Genomic DNA, 14,149 nt, shown 5'->3' on the forward strand with positions numbered 1-14,149 from the left:
AGAGCCCTAAAGCTGCAGAGTAACTGCAAAAGAGCAATGGCAACTTCATCTCCCCAAACAAGAGTAGCCCTTGAGAATTTAAATTCAAGATGTTCCCTTCTCTTATGGGGTGTGTATGTGCATGTTTCTGGACAGTGATTTTGAGGCCAGTTCCAAAAAGCTGATTAGAAACTCCATTCAACTCTGGATGGGTCAGCAGATAACCCTGCCTAGTCCAATGCAGTCAGTGCTGGAGGCAGCAGGCAGACACTGATCACGGTGTCCCGCATCCCTCCTTGGGTTTGATTTAGTGATACTGGCCAAGTTTGCTGCCAGTTGTATGTCTTCTTTGTGATTTTGGGACTAGAGCCTTTAAGTCAAAAGCACATTAACATCTGATGTTGAAATTTTGAACTGTATTACATCTGTCTAAAGAAGCTACCTGTGGATTAAGTGGCAGGTTTCACTTCATGTCTCTTGTGTCCTGGCCAATAAACTGGTTTATAAAACACTTATAGCATAAATGATGAGCCAGAAATCAGCTCATGTTTGCATTTTTACATCCCAGCCTACAGGTACCAAGCAGATTCTGATGTTCAGAAATGAAGGGCCACCAGGATGGTCAGCTCTGATCAACGGGTGGCAGAGGAATGGCCATGGTGACCACTGTGGTGGCTCCACAGCACCCAGGGCAGACAACAGCTCTGGGGAGAGCTGGGCTCAGTTCAGAAGCTCTGAAGATTTGGCTACATCCCTTCCTGATCTGTTCCTAAAACCTCATGAAAAACAAGCAATCAAGCAAACAGACAAACACAAATAGTACCTTTCCTACCGAAGTAGCTCCATTGGCTTTTATTTGGAGTCACTGGATTCAGGGTCCTGAATTAAAGAACTGATCAGGAAGAAGGATGTTTTTACCCTTTCTTGAACCATTTATACACTGCTCAAGCTATCCCCAAACTTTCTCTTTTTTTTAAGCAACTGAATGCATTTAGTGTCTGTCTGTAAAGAGCCCTCTGATAGCAGCTCTGTGCAGACATTTCCATTTATCAATCTCTTTTCAGGGAGCAGATGCCCAAACTGGACCCACAGTTACAGTACTGGACTCATTAATGCTGTATACAGGGTGGGTATTGTTTCCTGCATTCCTGCTCCCTACTCCTGCACATGAAGACCATGCTGCCCCCTTTCTTTCTCCCCTTCTTGCACAGCGTTACTTGGTTTCATGCCAACATGGTTTGCTTTGGCCATTGAAGGGAGTACTTGGAGTGAGGAAGGAGGGACTGTCACCTGCAGCTGTAGATTTCCCTGTAGCTATCTGCATGTCACTGCTTTAAAACATTGCTTAATGATGGCTGGCTTTTCCAGGAAATCCAGATCGCTTTCCTATAGTGGTCTTTTCTCATCACTCTCTCACATTGAGAAGGCAGATGTAGTTCACTGGAATGGCATCCTTCATCCAACAGGATCTTCTTTGCAGGAAAACAAGAAGCCAGTGCAGTTATCTAGAAGCTTGGATCTTAAAAAAAAATGTTCATTACGATTTGCAGAACTAATAGAAATATGTTTTAGTGGTCACTTTTTATTTTTATTTTTTTTATTATTTTTTTTTCAATGGTTATTCCTGCATCTCTTACAGGCTGCACAGATTTCAGGGAAAGCACAGAGCTGGCTTCCACATCATTCAAAATATTCATTATTTTTGCCCTTTTCAGCACCGCCTCATAAAAATAAATTATGGGAATTAAAATTGGGAAGGTGATGGTTTAATTTCTCAAAATTGAAATAATCACTCAGGCTTATGGAAATTGGGATGTCCAAAAGGAAATGGGGAATATAAAATGCAAATGTCAGGTGCCCAGAGGGAGGCTGTGGTGCCAGTGGGTTTGGCATAGCCCTGGGAAGTTTTGCCTCTCAGCACAATGCCCACCGAGCCTGAACCCAGCTCTGTCGATGGGTGTCACACCCCCATAATGACAGGCTGCTAAACTGTACATCCCAGATAAAGGACTTTCAAAAAGCCCAGGAAAAAAAAAGAAAAAAATTGATCTCACCTCCAGGAGGATCCCCTTAGGGTCCCTCTGGGATATCACATGCCTATTGCACTTTGGGTCAGATCCTCAGAGAGTGCAAATCCAGGTGGATCCACTTGTGCAGTGGGGTCAGCCCAGCTCGAAGTGTTAGCACCTGTGGCCATTTGCAAAGGACATTCACTTTCTTATCTTATTTTGCCTGCCCATGAATCTAGTTGACTTGATTATTTATGAAACAAAAGCCGTAGGTAATGGATGAGATTTATGCACCGCACATTTTGCTGCATGATAATAATAAGGGCTTAAAAAATTAAAATTGACTTAGCTTGTGAAGGACATTGGGATAACTTTCCTTGCAAAATTCCCACTTTGATGCTGATTGTGGAATCTCATATTAGATGGAAACATATGAGATGCTCAGGGCAGCCTCTTTGTCATCCCTGTCAGGAGCAGAGGGCTGAACTCTGTGTTCTCAGAGCAGTTTGAAATGTACAGCTCCTTTTTTTTTTTTTTTTTTTTTTTTTTCAGCCTATCCATTTAATATTCAAAATGAAGTTTGTCCAAAATAAGCACAGAAATATTATTTTGAGGTATATCTGAGGGGAAGAGGAAAGCAAGAAAGTAGGGAGGGAAGAAGGAAGGAAAAAAGAAAAGAAGGAAGGAATGAAGGAAGGAAAGAAGGAAGGAAGGAAGGGAAAAAGCTGGTTACAAGAATGCAAAATATTGCATCGTTAAGAGAAGAGCACAGTGCATCTCCCCTGCTTTCTTTTAGGTCCCAATTCATCAGACAATTTCTCTTGAGTAAACACGTGCCGAACTTTATGCATGTGCTTATGTGCCTGGCTGAATACAGATGGACTTAATCATGTGTTTGTACGCTTTGCTCAGTGGGTTTCTTAATTAGAGAAGTTGTTTAAAAAAAAGTCCTACGGTGGTGGCATTTCCATTCTTTCTTTAGGAAGAAATGTCTTTAAAACTAGTGATATGAAATTGCATCTCAGCATGTTACAAAATATTAATTAAAGCCACACTCATGCAAACAATCCCTCTTTACCAATGAGCCCAAGGGGAAAGAAATCCAGGCACCAGCAAACTACTTGTTTGTCTGAGCACAAATTCTTTTGTAAAACATCTAAAAACCAATGGAGTGATCACAAAACAAATGCCACGATAAATTAACTGGTCTATTGCCTTTTTCCTATGGCACTTATTACTGCTAGTTCTGTGAAGTATTCCCAATTTTCCTAGTTCCAACAACAGGGAAAAAAAAAAAAAAAAAGGAAAAACAAGAAAAACAAGCAAACAAACAAACAAAAAACCAACCCTTCAACTAGCTTGCTTTCATTCACTGAGGGGAAAAAAATATGATCAAGTTGCTGTCATGCATCCACTAGGGCTCAGAAAATACCAAAAGAGACAATCTGATTCTGCAATCTCCCTACACTGATTTTTGTCTGTTTGTTTGTTTGTTTTGTTGTTTTGTTTTGTTTTTCTACAGTTTTCAAAGCTTGAAGCATACACCAAGATTTGGACTTTCTGATGGTACAGACTGAAAAACTGCCGATGTGGTAGCTGGAAAGCCAGCACATTCAAAGGGCCTTGAGGGCCTGGGTGTTTGTTTCAGGTTCGCAAATGATTAAGGATACCAGTCACCCAAGTGCCTGAACCCAAGAAAAGGCATGAATTTCATCTCATACATAAGCACATGATGTGTTTATTGCAGATTTTTATTCTTTTTTAACCAAGTTTATATTTAAGTGCTTCACAGCTTGGTTTCTTTTTATTACCAGGGTTTTGCATGCACGTGTGAATGTACACAGACATATTTTGGAAGCATCCACACTCCAGTTATGGATGTACTAGAAGTAATGGCTTTATTGATTCAAGCCTATGCTTAAATTAAGGGAATTTCTTTAAAATTACTCTCCAGATTAAACATAAAGGCCATCATCTTTCTTTGCCCTTGTTGCCACTGACAACCCTTCAGCTCCCTCTCCAAAGAGAAGAGAAAAGCTAGGTACCACTGAGGGACCACTGAAGCTCAAAATCAGACCACTTTGCCAGATAGATGGCAAGCAGCAGGACATTTGCTACAAAACAGTGAATGAAAATTACTCAAATCTGAATATGGGGGGAAAAAAATCACAGCATTTTATTAAACATATATTTTTAGAACAGAAGGAGCTTAAATTTGATTCAGTAACTGAAAAAAATCCTTCTGGCTTTGCCGAGCCTGTACAGATACCTAGGCAGGGCCCCTGTAATACCAGGCAGGAGGTAAAGAAAGAAAGATGGCATCCATTTTAATCCCCCATTGAGCTTTTTTTCTGATTAAATTTCAAGAGAAGAAATGTCTGCTAACTCATTCTGTGTTGGCCGTATTGAGCTATGGTCTCCAAAATGTCTCAGTTTCTTGATGGCTGGTACCCGTGGCTCCTGCTCACTCTGTGATGTGAGAACTGGGATACCAAACAATTGGCAGCAAATGGGAATGCATAGTAAACTACCTGGAAACACATTCCTTATTTTTAGCCATTTTTTATACACAATTGGGTTTCTTGAGTGATGTGTGGAATTCACTGGTGTGATGCTCAGCATGTAAGAGGAGCACATACAAATAGACAAAAGGCATACAAGGAAGCATCTGTATTTATCCTTGCTAGGAGAGTCGAAACATCTACAGTTTTATCCAAAGGAATGTTCTGGAGAGATTATCAAAACATTTCACTATTATTGGCACATTCTAGCTTTATCAAAATGAGGGAGCTGAAATGATACCTTTCAAATCCTCCCTTCAGAAAATGGTGTCAGAATTGACATCTTCCCACAAAACATTTTGATCTTTACTGAGCAGTACAGTTTAGCTACAAACACTCCCAGGGGAAAATAGTTTGTTTGGCTTTCCCTGAAGTGCTTTTCTTGAAGTCTTGCCCTCTCTGTGCCCATCCATTGGGGTGTTCCTGCCAAACCCACCGCAAAGCTGAAGGGTTTAGAAGCAAATGAACCTTGGCTTATGTACCACCAAGCATCATCCAGGTGTACTCCAGGTCCTTCTGCCTCCAAAACAATACAGCAGAACAAAAGCAGTGGGTTGACTGTGTTAATGTTGTAGTTGTCTTCTCATCCAGGCTAACCAACATGGTAATTACACAGAGATGTTGCTCTTGGTACCCACCTTCTGTGGCACCAGAAAGAGCTGTGAGAGCATGGGTTGATATTGTCCCCGGCCTTGAGCCCTCAGCATGCCCAGGCTCCATCCCACCAAGTTTCAGGGCTGGAGGTGATAAAGGGAATAACCCAAATAATGTTTGTTTCCCAGGGAGGCATGGCCATCTGGATGGCTGTTTTATATCTGGTGACTGATTTAGTGCCCCTTATCACCAGGTTTTGATCACACCTCGATGGTTTCTTGAAGTAAATGGATGGACTTGCAGTATTGTTGTTTTGTTGTTGTAGTTTCTTTTTTTTCCAGAGGGTCTCCTAGATAAACAGGGTGAGGGGCCATGGCACAGTGCAGGGACCCAGTGTTGCAGAAGTGCTAGGACTGCCCATGGGCATGTGAAGGTGTTGGCAGCACCCCAGAGGTGCACTCACATCCCAAACAGTCCTGAGGAACCCCAACTGCTGCCATTCTCACTGCAGAAACTCACGGGTTTCTCCCCAAAGGACGCTCTTCAGCAATGCTTTGAGGAGCAAAGTGAATTTCCTCCTCAAGGGGGAACTGTTAAGCTGTCTCAGAGAGCAATCCCCAAGCCAAGATCTGTTATGCTCATCTCTGTCCGGGAGTCCGCTGGGGACATGTTTGTTCACCAAAACATACTGCTAAGAGATGCTGGAAGTTTAAAAATTACTCTGCAGCACATCGTGCTCTAGGAATGTAAACATGAGGGAAGTTCACTGCTTTCCTCTGGGTTTCCTCCACCACTGCAGCTCATGAGGGATCCTCTCCTCCGGGACACGTGCAGCACCCAAATAACTCTTGTGCCACAGCAACATGAGAGAAAAAGATGAAAAAATAGAGGAGTGGGGTTTTGAAACCCAACCTGTTTGTCACATTCCCATTCCTACCCTTTATTTTTGCTGATTTCCTCAGCTTCTGGTGGCAGCAAGATGTTATTATTTCCATTTTACATGAATGACACCAAAGAGGACAAGGGAAAGTATAGGTAGCAGGAAATAATAAGACTTCTCCTTTGTTCCCCAAAATAGCAAAGGTCTAACACGAAGCAGTCAAAAAGCCTGTACAATTTCTCTGATGCCAGACAGAGAAACCCATCATCTGATGAATTTCTATGCACGCTTGACCTGAATTCCATGTAAAAGTGCTGGGTGTGCTTTCTTTTGAAGCTGTTCCCTGTAAAACAAGGCAAGAAACAAATTCATTCATCAGTTTGCCTTCTTTTTTAGGGTATGAATTAAAAAGATGCTTCCAGACATTGAGAACGTTCCTCCTACATGAGTGAGTAACAACTGCACATCCCTCAGGACTGCAGAAAAAAAAAAAGAAAATCCCTCTTTTTTGTATCACTCTCGGGCCATCAGCATTACCAGGCATATGCAGCTCTTTAAAACTTCTGCAGAACTGGGGCAGAAGTTAAGAATATTTTATTACTATTTTTTTTTTTTTTTTTTTTTTTTTTTTTGGCCAGCTGTTTTCCAGCCTCCATCTGACCCTGAGTTCATAAGAAGATTATCTCTGGAGCCTAGGATGGGTTAGGGAGGAAGAGCCTATTGATATTATGTGCAATTTTATATCCCTGAAATGACGCTGATACTAAAGCTATCCTAAAAGCTTTGTTTTAAAATAGGCTGTCTGTGCCCTGAAGTCAAAGGCGATATAGTTGGTGAGAAGTGCAAGGAAACTATTACCATTATTGTTTTTGGGGGAAGGAGTGGGGAAGAAATGGGTTTTTATGGTGGTGAGGAGTTCAGTATTGCAAAACCTTCTCTGCTCCGCAGTAAGACAACCAGTGGAAACACAGAAACCTTCCTAAAGGGTGCATAGCATGCACCAGAGCAGGCGGCAGCTTGGTCTCCCCGTGACAAGAGCAAGTCAAGTCCAAGTTTTCAGTTTGAACCAGGTCGAGCAGAAACTTGAAAATGTGTTTCCCATATATTGGTGGATGCGTCAGCTGCCAGACTAACGCCTGCTCTCGCTTCACACCTGGAACTTGTCAAAACTCATCTGTTCCTGGAAAAGGCTCTGGTTTTGGCAGATACTATCCACTGAAAATGATGCTTTTGAAAACTCCCATTGAGCCCTATTTAAAATCCAAACCTGCTTGCACAAGGGTTGAGCTCTGCTGATAATGCATGGATTCAAATGAAAAAACATCAGGTTAACATTTAGGGCTGTGTTTCTTTCCCTTGCACAAAGCACTTCTTCTCCAGTTCTCCGGCTCATTTTTGTTGGGTTCAAAGAGGATAAGAGATTTATCACTTACAAAAGGCCAGAAAAATCCAGGCTTCTTTTTAGTTTTGCTGTTAATAACCATATACTTTCAGTTCTAGCAATTATAACACTACTGATGTCAACCAGTGCACATCCATTGACAAAAATCTGTCTCATTATTTGCTGTTTTCAATGAAATGGGTAAGAATGTGCCAAAATGCTCAGCAGCAGCCCAACTCACACAGCAGCGTGTTGCAGTAAGTTAGTTCCCAGGACCCCAGAAGACAAAACTTGTGTTGGGAATTACAGGAGCTGAATTTTCTGTCTTTGGAAGTTCAAGGAAAGAACATGACCAGTGCATCGTTACCAGCATTAAGCACCCATAAAATGGGGTGGCATCAGAGACCCCAGAATGGGTGCCCTGGGGAGACTTAAGCCCCACACTTAAGGGTCTGCCTTCGTCAAGGAGCAGAGTAGCATGGTAGGGAGCAAAAAGAAGTGTGTTTGGCCCATCAGAGGTGGTCCATGTCCACCCAAAATTGTGCTCCCGAGGTGGAGGAGATGGAAAGTAGCATGGGAGAGGAGGAGGAGGGAGATGATAGTTCTGAATGTTCTTCAGGTCTGAATATTGCAATTTGAGCTCATTATTTCACCAATAAAACTCATGTTAGATTCAGAACTCAACTTGAACAAAGAACTCAGGGACTCCATGCTGTGAACAATCAAACCCAAATACAAATATTTTTTCACCATAAATTTTTAACAAGAAACATCACTTACATGCTTGCACAGCTAACACCGACATCCCTGGGGGGAGGTTTCTTTCTGTGACTTCATATTAACCCGTGCCTGAGCCAAAGACAATGACATTTGCAGTGACAGTCTGCCTGGCATCTCATGGGTTGTTTCATTTTCCTTTTTCTTTTTTCTCTTTTTATTTTTTCCTCCTAGAAAAACACCCTGCAGAGATCAGCACACAGGTTTATAGCCAGGTATAAGCAGTCTATCAGGGAAAATCACCAGGTTCAGGATTAGAAAGTTTTCTGTGACTACCTATTTCCACAGAGCTATGAAATGACATGTTGAGATTGGGTTTCCATTGAAAAGAAACTAAAACTGCCAGGCCAAAGTCACTTTTCTATCAAAAAAAAAAAAAAAAAAAAAAAAGTGCAATGAAGTCCAGCAGTGAACTTCCTCTTCTTGTTTCTCGAGTAGTACCAAATCCCTTTCTCACAACAAACCCAGTCCCCTCTTTGAAATTACAGACTACTTGCTGGTGCTGACTTCAGGACAGCATGGTCAGGACTTGATGTTTCTGCTTAGCACTGTATAGGGTCACATTTTTATGTGATCATATGGCTCATTGAATGGGATTGAGGAGTAGTTTGCTCAGAAAGACTCACCTGTCCCAGAAGTTGCTGGACAGGCTTTAAGATCTCAGTTTAAGTTCTTCATGCCAAATGCACAAACATATTGTGCAGAAAAGCTCATTTATGGAGGTACTTGGAGCTCATGCTGTTGGGGAGTTCACTATATGAACACAGCAATGAAGGAATTTGGGCAGCTGATGTTTGGTCAATTTTCCCATCCCTGCCTTGGTATATGTCCTTGATCCGGGGACACCCACTTTCTTTTGTATCATTTAATTAAATGTACACTTTGTAAAAAGCATATTTAGGCAGACAGTATTTGCAGAACCCAAGGTATTTTGCAAAGCAAGATCTTGATCACTGCCACCAATGCCTACCTGTTTTCAGGAGAAATTTACTCCAATACCTCTTGAGACATTTTCATCTTTGCTTTTTTCAAGTTCAGGTCACAAGATTTATTAAGAAAGTCTTTTGCCACTGGGGGAATTGAGGTGTGGAGAGATTCAGTGACACCAGTGGCTGCAGAATAAAGAGAAATGGTGGAGTTACATCTCACACGCAGCCTTTACACTGTGCAGCTTGGAAAGGCTTGATTCATTCCTTTATTGACTAGGAACCACAGGATTCCCTTTAAGTTGTGGACAAAGCCAGAAAGTCTGAGCAATAAATGATACCAAAGTGACCTGGCATGAACGCACCAGCAGGTACCCTGTGGGGACTTCTGCTGCGCTTCCTGCTGTGTTTGTCTTGGTGTAGACATATACATTGCAACCTGCTCTTCAAAGTTTATTTGTCTGAATGCCTTGTAGATGCCTCGGGTCACAACAGTGAGTCCTTCAGTAAAAAATGTAGGCAGGAAACAGAGAGGAAGAAACATGAATTTAACTTTCAGCTGAAACTCTACCCACTTTAACTGTGAGCCCTTCAGCAGCACCTGATGCCATTACATATGCGTCTGCCTCAGCATTTTTTCAGCAGCTTTTTAAAGACACGGATATTACTTTGAAATCAGACAGTCACAGGCAAGAGGTAAGCTGAGCATGGCAGACAAGAATCAGATTTGCTGCTTGTCTTATGCACCAATTTGAGAGCTGAGGTTTTTGGAAAGGGAGGGCAGACTGGGCTGCAAGGTACAGATGTAGCCAACTGACAAAAAGCTGTTGGCACTAAACACAGCAGAAGTGCAGGGAATATCCTCATGGCTTGCACACTGGAGAAGGTTTGTTGCTGCCCCATGCATGGTACATTCACATATTCCTCCCCTCCTTGACCCTGCAGCCCTGCCATGACAGTGGGGCAAGGTCTCCCCAGCCCACCTCAGAGGCTCTCAAACAGAAGTGACAGTGAGCCTGATAGCCCAGAGATTAGTGCACGTGGGAGGTGAAAACCCTCATGAAGAGCACGCTTGATATATTAAGCACTATCCACTCCCTGTTTTGAATAACAATTTGATTATTCTTAACTGTGTTGTGAAGAGAAGAATGCTTCTAATCCTGTTTAACCCTCTTTGACTTTTGAATTAGTTTCCTAAGCTTTTAGGATAATGAAAAGGTATTAGTGTCATCTGGCATCATTTTTTTCCCTCTCTTGCCACCTTGCAGCCCCCAAGCCTGGAGACCTGTGATGCTGCCGAGCGTCCCCTGAGGTGCTGGGGACCCCAGGGACCTGCATGGTGTTGGGTGCTGCTTACATGGGGCAAGGAGGCAATGCCCCCCACAACCATCATGCACTCCAAGCTGTTGTGACTCTTTGTGGCTTACAATTAGATCCTATTAAAACAACAAAACAAAACAAACAAACAAATGACACTGGGGTTTGGAAGATCTCCACCCCCCAGAGCTAATCTTCCTGGGATTTGGCATTCACAGTTCTTTGGTCCTTGTGAGCAGCTTTCATTTCTCTATTTTCATAGAATCAGAGAATCACAGGATGATTTGGGTTGACAGAGACCTCAGAGCCCATGTAACTACAGCCCCCTGCCATGGGCAGGGCCCCATGCCCCCAGCCCAGGCTGCCCCCAGCCCCATCCAGCCTGGCCTTGGGCACTGCCAGGGATGGGTCAACCACAGCTCCTGGGGGCAGCCTGCAACAGGGATTCACCACCCTCTGAGAGAAGAATTCTTCCTTATGTCTAACCTAAACCTACCTCTTTTTAGCCTCAAGCCATTCCCCCTCATCCTATCACTCCAACCCATGACACAGAGTCCTTCCCCAGCTTTCCTGCAGCCCCTTTAGGCCCTGGCAGGCTGCTGTGAGGTCTCCCCGGAGCCTTCTCTTCTCCAGGCTGAACAACCCCAGCTCCCTCAGCCTTTCTCCATAGGAGAGGTGCTCCAGCCCTCTGAGCATCCTTGTGGCCTCCTCTGGCCCCGCTCTAACAGCCCCACATCTTTCTGGTGCTGGGGGCCCAGAGTTGAACACAGGGCTCCAGGTGGGGCCTCACCAGAGCAGAGCAGAGGGGCACAATCCCTTCCCTCCCCTGCTGCCCACCCCTCTGGTGATGCAGCCAGAGGTCTGTGCAGGTCTTGACAGCAATCAGAGCTTCCCAAAGTGCATGAGTGTCGCAGCTACACCAGGAGCTCTCTGCCAAAATGATCAAACTGTGCTTTTGGTGATCTCTTTTTAGTTCATAGGAAAGGTAAGTGGCTCGTCACTGGGATCTACCACCATATCATTTCCTTATCCCAAGTCTCCCTGCTTGTGGTCTGTCCAGTGTTGTTGTGCTTTCCATCTTCCCCAGGGAAAATTAAAAACCAGTAGAAATTGAACAGGATGTTTAAGCTTTCTTCTAGCTGCCGTGCCTGGGTAAATAATTTACTTTGTCAGCAGGAGACACCATTGTGCCCACAATCAATAAGGCTGACATAGGCAAGCATCCTTTCCTATTAAATGCTCTTCATCTGTTGAATCTGAGTCACAACCCTATTTTACAAACACACATCATATGCATGGATACATTAACAGTCAATACCTTTCCCCTGTTGTTTGTTAGGTAGATTGGGAGACACCGGGGAGTTTTAAATTTTATTCCCAGGCAGGGAGGGATTTTAATGTCATTACTCACACTGAGAACTTCTCCGCTCTACAAATAGGCCATTGATTTTAATGGGGCAACTTGTAGTGCGAGGTGTTATTTAGTGTGATTAAGAGTATTATAATTTGATGACTTCTGTTCGTTACCATAATGGGATGTGCAGATAGCGACAGGATAACTGGTCGTTGGTTTCCCACTGAAATGAAGAAGGAGTGTGTGTGATGTGGCAAGTGTAATCTGTTCTCCAGCTCTGGGAGGTGAGATTCAAAGGAGAAGACAGTGAGGATGGCATTTGCTTCTTCTACATGGCTGTATCTGCTTGTGGATCAACACTTGTGATTTCCAGAGTTTTGGAAAATCCTGAACTTTTCCATATTGTTTTTTCTCTCTCCTGTAGGAAGTTGCAAACAAAATGGACCAAGCTCGATGGTTCCCAGATGAGCCGTAGTGCTCGGGGCTTGGGAGCTCTTTGGGCACAATAAATGTCACCCAGCTTTAAATGACCAAAATGAGCAGGGCTCCAGGGGACCCTTAGAAGGGACCTCCTTGAGCCATGCAGTTTTTGCTGCAATTGCAATTTTTAACCCACAGGCAGGATTAGTGGCAGCAGGTGGCCTCTTTCATTAGGAGAAGCTTTTCTCCTAATGGGGAGAATGGGCAAATCTATCATTTTACATAAATCTAAGAGATTTACACAGTAGCTCAACAGGTTCAATTCATTTGTCTGTGTCTTAATCAACTTTTCAAAATATGGGAATTAAGGGCAATGTCTATGGATAACATCATCTGTTTTTTTTTGTTTGTTTGTTTGTTTTTGTTTTGTTTTGTTTTGTTTTGTTTTTTCTTCCCCAAAACAAATTATATTTTGAAATGTTTTCCCTGCTCCTCCTGCCTTTTTATTGCCTTCGCACTGGCTGAGGTTTCTGATTCTGGGGAGAGCAACCACAGAGAATATTTTTAGAGGAAGAGCTAAGACGAGTCATTTACTCCAGCCATTCAAATGATGGGGAAAAAAATGGAACTTTCAGGGACTAATTACATAGAGATTTTTAAATCGTAGCTTCCAAATAGCATCTAATAACTCATGTGGCTGCAAATATGAAAAAAATCTGCTAGATAAAGAACAAAATAGAAGGATTGGGAATATTTAGGATAGTTTAATAACGAATTAAGGAATTATTATTGTTCTTCCTGGGGATTTTATTTTGAAGCAAGGAACATTAAATGCCCCTGTTTCTTGCCTCATTTAACGCTACTTGGGGTAGCGTCCTCACTTGTTTTCTGGAAGCATTCCCTGCAGTACAACCTATCATGGTAATTGTATTCTCACATTCATATTACATTTCCCACCCCCCTCTCCCCCCAGGACAAAATAAATGGCTCCTGTTGAGAAATCAAATGCTCTCCCTGCAGAGCTCTGGTTGCAGCACAGCCCTGTAAGTGTATATTACACATACATCTGCTAATTGTCCATCATTAAAGCAAGGCTGGGCCAGCCTTGCACATGCACCCATCCTCTCTGGGCAGCAGAAAGAAGGATTCGCAGCAGCTGCTGGGCTGAACGTTACAAATGCCTGGTTTCATGGTAGCATCCCATGTGTCTGCTGTGGTGTTGCACCAGTTGGAGAGTGTTTTGACACCCGCAGGACTTGCTCCTTGCATGCTGGCATGTGTCCTCCACCCAGTGATGGGCATCGTCTGAAGGGCTGGGAGAAAATGGGGCCTTTGATACACAGTCACTAATAAGCAGTAAAATCTGTTGGTGTCCTTCATGCCTCCCCAGGATTACCATCATATCTGGGAGGTGTTACTAATTTTACTGCAAGCTTGTGTTCCTCCAAACACTTCTTGATGGGCTTGGCTTGAATTTCAAATCCATAATGAAGTCTGGAACTGAGCTAATTAAACGTGAGCCGTGGTTTTGTTACAAAGCTGCTCGCAGACTGTCCTTGGATGAACTGTGGTGAAGGCCCAGATTCAACACGGTGCTTGAGCACGTGCCCTGGAGGATCCCACCTGGCACATGCAGACATACCCATGGAGGCTCCAGCTCTGCAGGCACAAGGTCTGGGCACTGGGTATTTGAGCAACAGCATTTTTGATGAGCCAACATTATTTGGTCTGATCCTCCAGAACTGAAGCCCTGGTCTGGTAGGATTTTCAAGGTTTCTTTCTTGAATGAAGGGCAGCCAGAACCAAGCAGCTCCTTGAAGGCTGCTTGCATCCTGGCCGCTACTTGCACGCAAGGAGCAGTATTTGTGCCTCTCAGCAGGGAGGTAGGATGATGTCCTTTCCCATCACCAAGTACATGTTTGCTGTACAGGCTGTACAGAGGCAGCAGCTT

The 14,149-nt window shown here is 43.4% G+C and overlaps 1 long non-coding RNA gene across 1 annotated transcript; it reads right to left on the minus strand.

The window, feature by feature from the left end:
* Positions 1-799: 799 nt before the first annotated feature.
* LOC311438447 lies at positions 800-2,142 on the minus strand. Its single transcript, XR_014694113.1, has 2 exons — positions 2,034-2,142; positions 800-1,498 (listed from the first exon to the last, which is right to left on the minus strand). It is a non-coding gene; the product is annotated as an uncharacterized lncRNA (long non-coding RNA).
* Positions 2,143-14,149: the final 12,007 nt, after the last annotated feature.

This window comes from Aythya ferina (assembly GCF_964211825.1).
Source record: "Aythya ferina genome assembly, chromosome: 5".
Classification (NCBI taxonomy): Eukaryota; Metazoa; Chordata; class Aves; order Anseriformes; family Anatidae; genus Aythya; species Aythya ferina.